This window comes from Octodon degus, unplaced genomic scaffold (assembly GCF_000260255.1).
Source record: "Octodon degus isolate 3935 unplaced genomic scaffold, OctDeg1.0 scaffold00006, whole genome shotgun sequence".
NCBI lineage: Eukaryota > Metazoa > Chordata > Mammalia > Rodentia > Octodontidae > Octodon > Octodon degus.
Genome location: NW_004524582.1, coordinates 12,300,207 through 12,311,620, shown reverse-complemented (window position 1 = coordinate 12,311,620; position 11,414 = coordinate 12,300,207). Strand labels below are relative to the sequence as shown.

Here is an 11,414-nt window from a genome sequence, read left to right as displayed (position 1 = left end):
ACACACACACACACACACACACACACACACACACACACACGAAGCAGCTGTTCACTCTTTCTCTTGCTTTTGGAAGAGACCTTACAAGGCTATGACCCCCGGACTGCAGCATCCACCACGAAGGCACAAGCCCAGGAGAAACTTCAGCACATAAAAACACTTGAACGTGGTGAAAAGGAAAGCTGTTCCTTAATGACATCTTTGATCCCCTCAATGAACTAACCCTGGAGCCTCCGAAATCAGGACAAAGGACAGTGTCTGATGCACGTAATATTTATTGAATTTCTGTGTAAATAACTGTATAAGCCTGCTTTCTGCTGCCATAAGTACCTGAGGTCGGGTAAAAGTTGATTCTGCTCACAGTCTAGAGGCTGAACACCTAAGATTGGCAGCCCAAACACTCGCCCTCGGAGAGCTGCCCTTGGCTGCATCACAACGCGGGTGGGTGGCAGGCAGCACCCACCCAGTGACACAGGAAGCTATAGAAGCTTGGGCCAGGCTCATTCTTTTAACAGCTCATTCTCTCAGAAGCCCACCAGAGTCCTGAGAAAACTATCTTAATCTCTTGCAAGGGTGATGTCCCCAGGGACCTCCTTACCTGTCACCAGGCCCCACTACCTCTCAACACTGCCACCCTGTTACCACCCTTGTAGCACTGAACCTTTAGGGGGCAAGCACAGCAGTGACTGTCACTCCAAAACCTGTCTTCCTGAAAGGTAAAAGACATCCAAAAGAGCTAAACATCACACCCCCCTCCACCCCCTGCAGGTTGTCACCCAGCGATTTCATTCCTAGACACTGATGAAAGAGAAATGAGGGCTCTTTGTCCACTTGGGATAGGTACAGAAGAATCTGTGACAACTGAAAGGTAGGAACAACTCAAAAGCTCACCCACAAGAAGGTGGATACATCAGTGCAGGAGCATTCATACACTGCAATGTGACTCATTATAATAGGACAGACTATTAATACAACATAGATTAAACACTGCACATGTAAGCATCAAGAAAAGGACATCATAATTACAAGAACACATTGACTTTACTTCCTTTAAACAAAGTTTAAAAGAGAAAAAAATGAATTGGTGGTGACAGAAGTTGGCTGTCTTCTCTGGGGAAGCAAGGGTTACCTAGTGGGAAGGGACAGAGGGAAGTCTTCTGGATAATGTTCTAACTCTAGATTGGAATTTGGTGCTGTGGTGTATGTAGATGTAACAAACATCAGCAAACTGGACACTTAAAATACATGACAGAGATAGTCGCTGTGGTTTGTGCCTACATGTGCCCCCAAAGGCTCATGTGCTTGCAGGGGTCTTTAGGGAGGAGGCTGGATTATGCATGGATGCTCAATGATGGGTCTCTACCTAAATCCGATGCTGGGAGGGAGAGCCTGGCCAGAGGCCGTGGTCCCAGGGACAGAGCTGGAAGGTCTCTCTCCTCCTGCTCCCATTTCCTGCTGTCCACATCCCCCACCATTGTGCCCTGAGTACCTGCCTCCTCTTCCCTCTTCCGTGGAGCCAGCCAGCTATGGCCTGGAACCTCTATACGCTGTGAGCCACACTAAACCTCTCATCCTTTAAGTCGAGGGGGTCAGACATTTGCTCTCAGTGACAAGAAAGCAAAAAACACAATAGATATGTTAGTCAAACCTCAACTTTTTTATAGATTAAAAAATGTTGTTTTAAAGGAAATACAAGACACACCTTTTCCTCAGTGATTGTTCAGGGAAGGGATAAACTTTATAGTGCTTTACAAAGTAACAGTCATTATGAACACCACGAAGTAGGCTTTAGTAGCACAATACCAGAAATGCAAAATCCGGAGTCAAACAGTGTAAGTGACTGTCCAGTCATACAGCTAACCAGCAGCAATATATTTAAAATATAAGTGTAACCCTGAAACCCATGCTCCTTTCTGTTACTATAAAACATGAAGGTAACTGCATAGCCCAAGAACCATCAGCGTGGCCCACAAATGCTCTCCTAGAGTGTGGATTTCTCTAAAGAAACTGACCAAGCAGAACAGAAAGGGCTGCGTGTGCAAATTAGTCATTGCAGAATTTATAACTGCAAAAAACTGGAAACACTCTATGTATTTGACAGCATATAATTAAGCAATTTGTAATGCATGTACTTGATATGATAGCATGCAGCTATTAGAATTATGCCCAAGAAAGATTACATAACATTGAGGATGGAGGAAAGAGTGAAAACTCAACAGAAATTGCATAGATTCCATGAGTACCCATGTTGGGGCTGGATATATATCTCAGGGTCACAGTGCCTACCTGGGAAGTGCAAGATCATGCGTTTGATCCCCATTACCTAAAAGGAAAAAAAAATACATGCATGAAAAGTAAAATTTCTTAAACCCTTGCAGATAGAAAAGGAAAGCCTCACAGGGCTTGTACATAAAGGCCATTGACCACGTCTGTCTCTCCAAAATGTCATTTAGTGTGAGGGAGGACAGGTTGAAATAGGTGAAAGGTTGGAGGGCAGGAGAAACTTTCTTTCTTTCTTTCTTTCTTTTTTTTTTTTTTGCTTTTAACTCCTAAGGAACATACAAAATTTTATGAAAAAATTATAACAAATTCATTAAAAGTAACTGGGAAGAAATATGTGAAGTATCTGCAAATGTACAGAAATTAACAACATCAGCTTGGAAACATTAAGCTTAATTTTCCACTTGTACAGGCATAACGTACTATATTAAATAGTGTAAGGTCTTTTTACATGGGTTCTATTACAGGAACTAATAATGTATTCTCTAAATAATGAAAAAGAAAATATTAACAATGGCTGTCTTTGGCTGATAGGATTTGGGAGTTTTCCTATGTCTCTCCAAGCTTTTCTATGCTTCTAAGATTCTTGTGATGAGCATATATTTCTCTGTATCTGAGTTTAGAGAGTAAACTTATTTCAAGGAGATGGTGTACTTGAAAGCACTCTGTAATCTGCAAAGGCCTCAATTGTAAAAGGAGTTTTATTACAACTGTAAAACACATTAAATGCAGGCAATGCCATTTCTCAGTGACAGAGGCGGGCCCTCTCTCCACCTGCCAGGCTCTCAGTCGGGATGGGGCTACCACCTCCCAGCAAGTGGGAAGGCAGCTGGGTAGGGCGCCTCCGCCCACCCCAAGCAACACTAATGCTTACTTGGCAGAACTACAGGCTCTGGGTTACAGGAGGATTTGGGGGCCTTTGCTTTGCAGCCCTGCAGAATCACCTGGGAATACCCGAATGCTCTATTTCAAAGTGATACACTGAAGTTGCTTAAGATGAGGCACAGGCATGGTGATTTTTAGCTTTATTTGTCTTGTTTTTTTGTTTGTTTGTTTTTTGAAACAGGTTCTCACTGTGTAGTTCAAGCTGGACTTGAACTCTATGTAGCCCAAGCTGGCCTCAAACTTATGACTATCTTTCTACCTTAGCCTCATGAGTGCTGGGATTAGAGGCAATCATGGTGTTTTGTAAATGCTTTTCCTAGGTAGGATGTAGAATTAAGGTCCTAGAAATGCTATAGATGAACTGTCCCCCAGCTGCGAGGAAGAATTTCAAGATTTCTTGGGGAAATTTTAACCCTCTAACCAAGAAATGCATTGTTTTTCCCATTGCTTTCTTTAAGCCAACCTGAGTTTTAAAAAAAATTTTTTTTCAATGGCCAATTACATACTTACAGTTAAGTATAAGGGTGCTTATAAAATAATGTCTTTGATTACCTAATTTAATTAAAGTAATGTAAATAAACTGTGAGCAGATGTAGTTCTGGACAGTAATTGGGGCGGAAACTATTCCAGTCACGTACCACATAATGGCTTTCTGGTCAATGAGACCGCCTGTATGATGGAGGGCCCATCAGATCATAATGCAGCTGAGAAGTTCCTGTGACCTAGTGACATCGTAGTCATTATAACGTCATTTGGGATACATGACTCATTGTATACCAACGCTCATGTAAAAAACCTACTATAGTGGCAGTCATGTAAGTCATGTGAGGTATATGACTCTCAGTTATGGTCATTGACAGCTAGCTTACTAGTTTATGTATTTGTCATACTATCTAGGGTTGTATAAACATACATTAAGGTGTTCATACAATCACTCTTGCCTAACCACGCATTTTGCAAAACATATCTCCATCCCTAAAACACATGAATATATTTATATTGGATGATATTTGAGAGGGAAGAATTTAGAGTTTTCTAAAATTAAATTACTCCATGCTTGAACCCAGATACTTCTCTATCCAAGTACAACAGGCAAGTATCAGGAAGTGGCCCATATTTTCACTCACCAATCAGATGATGACAATAGAAGATTCAACAAAGCTGGCCTGCCACTTGTCCCACTGCCACCTCAGAGCCTCAAAGCAACAGGAATGTTCAGGGTGTGGAGTTGTCTCACCCAATAGCAGTGCCTAGAGGAGGGCCCAGACACAGGTTTCTGCATGTTGAATGTGACAATGAAGGACTATCTTCCACAAGGAAATATCATCCCCATTTTACAGAGCAAGTTACTGAGGCTCCAATAGGGAAGACAACACATCCAAGACCAAACAAAAGGACCTGGGAGGTCCGACTCTGTACTCCTAATCACTATTTTATACTAAAAGTTTTAATTTTTAAAGACCAATACACATGGGCAGTTGCCTTAAAGATAATTTATGTGGCAACTCAATCTAGATAAAATATGCAAATATTATCATAGGAGGAATATTGAACTGTAGTTGGCAAGAGCAATTTGTGATTATAGTGTTTTATTGAAAACAATTTATTTTACCAAGATTTAGTTCCAAAATCCTTAGTCTTACTAATGACAATCTTCTGAAATGATTTTCTTTAAAAAGAACACTATTTGCTTCCTGAAAAATTCACACATTATAGTATGTGACAGATCACCGTAGTCATATATTTAGATCCACAATTACTAGACACAAATAAAAGATAGCTACAGAGAAGATATCATATATGCATTTAATCAGGAAAGAAAAAGACTTCTCTAATCAATGTCTTGCAAAGCCATTAACCAAAGCCCTAAACTAAAGCTCAAATAATTGAAAAATGAAAATGATTCATCTTCTCATGACAAGGAGATTGCAGTTTTATAAAAAAAAAGTTGGATGCACTTACAGATGAAAAAGATCGGCACAACCATTTGGTAAGTGGCTAAATAGTGGCCATAAAGAAAGAGGCAGAATAACTGAATTAGGGGAAGTCAGGATTGTGTCCCTTGTTATAGTGAAGCTGTAACACATTTTCTCAGAACATTGATGCTTAAGTCATCAGTTATGCAGAAACTGACCATAGTTAAAGGAGTTAAAATTCACCCTTCCATCCTGCCTCCTATCTGCCCGTCTGCAAGGTTTAGCCCTAGGAAATTGCCCACTGTTGGATCATTTTTTAAAAAAATTATTTATTTATTTATGTGTGTGTGTGGCCAGCTCAGCCCATCAGGGGGCTGGGCTGGGTGGCATGTGGTGCTGGGGGATTGAACCACAGTCCCTGTGCTTTGCTAAGCTTGTTCTAAGTAGGTGCTTTAGACCACTGAGCCATCTCACCAGCCCTGTTGGATCATTTTTGACATACAAAAAAGGCACTTTTATGTAAGTCAAGATAAAATGTTCAATCAGTAATGACTATGAGTATAATAATGATTATAACATAACATGTAAGTTTTGGAGATTAAGTGCTGAATAAGAAATATTCCCCTTGGGACTGGGGTTATAGCTCCATGATACAGTTCCTGCCTGGCAAGCTTGAGGATGTGAGTTCAATTCATGGTGGATGACTGAAAAGTTAAAATTAGATGAAGCAATCTAATAAAATAAGTCCAAAGACTAAATGTACAGAGAGATAATGGCCAGAAATGTACAAGGAGATAAGGAGTTCCATATAAGCATGGAACTCTGGCCCCAAGTATAGTAACCAGTTCATTATCTCTAGGAAACAACCAAGGAAAGCAAACCATAGTACTTTAGCAAAAGGCTGGGCCTTGATTAATAACTGACAGCTTTCCTCATTTTTGGCCAGGCTTCAACCTCAGCACCCACCACGGAAAGCCAGTCACATTCCTAAGCCACTCACAAAGAGGGCCTGGCTTCTAGTTTGCCACCTCCAGCTTCCTCAGGCCAACAGCTCCATTTAAGGCTCACCTGAAGCCTTCCCTCTCTTCCACCTGACCTTATGACCCTGCCAAATGTCAGTGACAGTGGCTGCCCTCCTTGCTGTAGTGGCTTTGAGTGAACAGTCTGACTGGTCTTGTTATGTGGGTCTTCCTTTACTTCCACAGAAGAGAAAGCAATGGGTGCAGGAATGAGTTCAACACATAGAATGCAAACAACATAGTCAGATACATTCGTGATGAATGAGGGCTGTAGCAATGCTCCACTCCACTATTCACAGGGCTCACTGAGTTCAGATTCAGCCCCAGGAAAATGCAATTATTTTACCTCCTTTTCCTCCTTTGTACCTATCGCACTATGCTTTGCTCTCAAGCCCTTAGCCTGCAAAGGGAAATCTAGCAGGTTTCTCTCTGGTTTGGGTTTATCTTAAAGGTGGTGTCCCAATCAGGAAGGTGTAGGAGCCAGATTTCATCACAGAATGTAAACTCCATGAGGACAGAGGGTGTGTCTATTCAGTCCTTCACTGTGGGGGGAAAGAGCGGAATAAACACGGGCACACATCCAACGCATCAACACCACATGACTCCTGCACAAGATAACTCAGTGACTCCATCTCCTTCCAACCCGCCTTGCTTCCCTTGGTGTCTCTGAATCAAGACAGAGGCTGAGAGAAACCTCCGGTCCCAAATGCTAAGGATGCCCTAAATGGTCTGCCCAAGCAGGCATCTAAAAGCAGATCATCGCTGCCTAATTTGTCCCCTCATGCTCCGCGCTTAGCTGGATACAGCTGCATTTCTAAACTCCATCTTTCTCTCATGCTCACTCGATAGTAAACACGAATCGCTATTAATAATAATTTTCCACTGCACGTCCAGAACAATCCATCCAAAGAAAATTGGAACTTCTTCTTTACTGAGGTCCAGTCCCATCAATTTGATGCTCATTTTATAGAAAGGCCATTGAGCAAAATTAATGTACCCAAACAAATAGAGTTTGTCCTTGTAACTGATTCACAGTATGACAGGAAACAAAAGGGCTGTTTTAATGGCCTCCTCAGGGAAATTTATTTTCAGAACACTGAGTTATTTTCTTCTACTCTACCAGATTACATTAAAATCTTTTTAAAAAGAAGGAAAAGAAAAGGGAAACTCAGTTGTCTGTGTAGAAATCACTTTATAAATCTAGCTTCATTTATAGTCACTTGTCATTGTCCAAGTCAAATTATGCTATAATCTCAGGGGTATTGTATTTATCACTTTCTAGCTTTTCTGTTTTCTTCATACCATTTCCAGCATGGTTAACACTCAGCTCCTTAACATTAAAAGGAAAGTCAGTACTACCCTAGGCTAGAAATTAGGACATTTGAGCCTTTTTTACCTACTACTATATCTTGCTATAAAATATTTTGGATTATGCTATGATGTGAATATACCCTTCCAAGAGTTCATGAGCTAGAAACATAATACAGTACCAAACTTCATATGCTTCTACTGCTCGGAGGAGGGGCTTCCAGGAGGTAATTAGGACTAAATGAAGTTCCCAGGTGGGGCCTGCCATGAGGGCACTAGTGGCTTTATAAGAACAGGAAGGAGACCTGGGCTGTCACACTTGCTCTGTGCCGCTGTGTGATGTCCTCTGCCAGGTTCTAATGCACCAAGGAGCCTTCACCAGATGTTAGCACATGCTCCTGGACACTGCAGCCTCCAGCGCACAGGCTAAGCGAGCCTCTGTCTTAGTTTGTGATATTCTGTTAGAGCAAGAGAAAATAGACTAAACAGGTAATTATCCAGGAACTATAGTCATATTTTTATGCCATACTGGACAGATCAGTGATGTTACTTGCCTCATTCTCCCCATAATCTCTGTGGAGGGTGTGTTCTCTTTTCTATAATTTCCCTGCCTGCTGCCCCCATCATAGCCAATTGCTTTTAAAAATAGCTGGTTGATAGCTAGATGTAGTGGCACACACCTATACTCCCAGGACTGAGGAAGCTGAGGCAGGAGAATTGCCCAAAGTTTGGGACCAGCCTAAATAAATTACATAGGGGGAGATAGTGTGGTGGTCTAAGTGCTTCCCTAGCAAGTGCAAGACCTGGGTTTGATCCCTGGTAATGCATGCTTTGCTGACCCCAGAACCCCAGGCGTGCCGTGCCAGCCACCAAGACTAGGCATAGAGGCACATGCCTATAATCCCAGTGCTGGGGAAGCTGAGACAGGAGCATCTCTGAGTCCAAGCTGCATAGTGACACTCTGTACCACATAAGTAAATAAGATTTTTTTTAATTAAAAATAAATTACATAGTGAGACCCTGTCTCAAAAGACCAAACCATGAATAACATGTAGTCATTTCATGGGGTAACTTAAGAAATTCCCAGCATGAAAAGTTCCACCCAAACAGCAAAGGTAGTGATGGACGAAGCCAACTAGACTACCTTGGTTAAGAAACCGGATAGATTCTGTAACTCCAATCAGTTCAGATGTATAACTAAAATTATTATGCCTTTCAGGGTGATGGTAGAGCAATATTAAATAACCTTCCTCTTAAAAAAAAGAAAGAAAGAAAATGGATATAGAAAAATCTGAGGAAAGAATCTGTTGGGGGATCAGGAAGGGGTGCTGAAAACTTGAAAACACAAGGTGTGAGCAAGTCCCTGTCACAAATAAGCAGCATCCCCAAGCTCAAGAGCCATGCAGAGCTGGAGCAACGGGGTGGCGGGAGAGGGAAGACAAGGTGAGAACCCAGGCCGGTCAGGTTCCCTTGGGGCAGCAGGCCACCAGTTTCTGCTAGCTGGGCCTTCTGTCACACTTATCGTTATGGACATAGTTTCTGTGATTTTGTACCAGGGATTGAACAGAGGGCCTTTGCACTGAGTCACATCCTCAAGGCTTTTTAGTTTTTATCTTGAGACAGGGACTTGCTAAGTCCCTAAGCTGCCAGAGCTGGGCTTGAGCTTGTGATTCCTCTGCTTTAGGCTCCCAGACAGCTTCATTTACAGATGTGGGCCACCATGCCTTGCTGGTGTGAGTATAATTTCCTTTTTTTTTTTCTTTTTTCTTTTCTTTTCTTTTTTTTTTTTTTTGGAGGTGTCAGTGAATTTTTATTGGGAAGTTGTCAACTTAAACAGCAGCAAATGAAGGCAAATAAGAAAACTTCTGTTGTCACAGACAGATAGGACCCCCATCAAGCTCAATTCAGGAGGCTTTTCAATTTGTGACCCCTGGCCCAGAGACACCAAGTACTTTCCTTTCAACCTATCCTTCTGGATTCCTGCCAAAAACGAACACAGCAGGAGGATGAAAATGTTGCTTGGTGAAAGGAGACCCCAAAGAGAAAGGGAGGGAATGTAGAAATTAAGAAGTTACATAGAACACTCTTCACATTTTAATTAACGACGTTCTCATCCTGTCTCCACAGTAATACAAAACACAGTCAGTGCAGCACTGGCTCAGATCACTTAAATACCAGATACATTTTTAGTCCTCTAGATAAGTGTTGGAAGTTACTTATGTCTATGTCAAATGAAGCCATTAATACTTTCTCTAAGGCAGTTACTTAGCTTCGGGAAGGCCAAGACAAACACACACCAAGGAATGGAGTTTTCCCAAAGCTGCGGCATAAGACTCAGAACAGCTGCCTCCACACACACGAACTGGTTCTCTTCTATGGGAAACCCAAGTGGAGAAAGGAATGGAACTGTGTAAAAAGGTTTCTTGTCGGGAGGAAGGATGACGCCCTGCGTGTACGTAGATTTCCACCCCTTCTCCTGTGCTATCTGATGTCCACAATGTTAGGTTGTCTCACAGCAACCGCACGGTGAGAGTGCTGTCATTGTAGGAGTCTTTACATTTTTGAAAAACATTTATTTATTTCGTACAGTATCTCACTACACAGGTTGGACTCACAGTGGTCCTCCTGTCTCTGCCTCTGTAGTGAGGTGTGTGCCACCATGCCCAGGGTGCTGGCACAGCATGGGATACCAGGGATCGAGCCCGAGTCCTTGCGCTTGCCAGGCAGGGGCTTAGATCACGAAGCTGTCTCCTGGCCCTGTAGGAGTCTTTATGCAGCGTACCAAGCTCTGCAATGGCCTTGTCAGAAGCCATTTTAGCCAGTGTGCAGGCAAGCTCAGGGTTATTAAGGGTCTCATAGCAAAACACAGAAAAGTTAAGAGCCAGCTCCAGGTGGGCTGGGTGTGTGGCTGCAGCTCTTTCTTGCTTATACCAAATGCCTCTTGGTAAGCTCCTTGGGAATTATCTATCATTCGTTTCTGACCATCACCACAGGAAACTTCAGCAAGGTATCAGAAGTAATCTCCCATCATTTTCAGGTAGAAGACTTTACTCTCTGGATTAGTTGCTTTGGTGACTAAATACTTGTCCAACAATTCCAGGACCATAGTGCGGATGGACCGCACCTCCAACTCTGCTTTCTCCTGATAGTCCATAATCAGCAGCAACTTCTTGTCAGAGTTGTCAGTTTTCTCTTTGATGCTTGAAATGACTCTCCAGGTGGACTGGAAACCCCTAACTGTGTTTTTGCAGGCCACCAAGAGCAGGCTGCACTCTTCATTGGACAGCTCGGCACCCTGCTAGGTCACCGCCTTCATGCAGGTGGCCATGTCATCGGCGTGCTTGGCCTGCTTGCCCAGCTCAGCCTTCCGGATCAGCTCGGTCTTCTCCATAGCGCTGATGTCCGTGGGGACCTCGGATCTGGGGACAAGGCAAGCAAGGGCCAGCACCAACCTGAGTCTGGAAGAGTCGGCCTCGAGAGCTTCTCTTACCCGCAGGGGCTGCATTGAGAGTCCCACCACTTTGATCTGCTTTTCTTGTGTCAGCACACTTTAAAAGGTACAAAACTCTAAGACACCCAAGAACTTCTGTGTGTGTTCTCTCTTTTTACTGCAAAAGTGCCACACACACACACACACACACACACACACACACACACACAAATAAACCTCACCTAATCTGGAGGTTCTTTGCCTTCCTGAACAAAGAGGAGTAGCCAAGAGGAGATGACCCTAAACTTAAAGGCAGGAGTTTGAGCTGTAAGCTGGCTTCACCAGTGTGTGCAGTGTTTACAGGGTTTATCATCTCTAGTCCTACTCATTCCATGATAAAACAGGAGCTGAACAAGAAGCATTATTGGGTAAGTAAATACTGATCATCAATGGTAAGTGTTTATCTGACAAATCCTGTGCTGCCCAACCGGCTGTAATGGTGAACTAAGTGTAATCTAGGGCTCTTATGATCTTGCTGGTAATATAGACAGGTAGATGAGTGACCACAAATTGTGT

The 11,414-nt window shown here is 42.8% G+C and overlaps 1 pseudogene; it reads right to left on the bottom strand.

The window, feature by feature from the left end:
* LOC105743206 overlaps positions 1-10,799 on the bottom strand; it is an 11,667-nt pseudogene extending 868 nt beyond the window's left edge.
* Between the last annotated feature and the right edge of the window lie 615 nt (positions 10,800-11,414).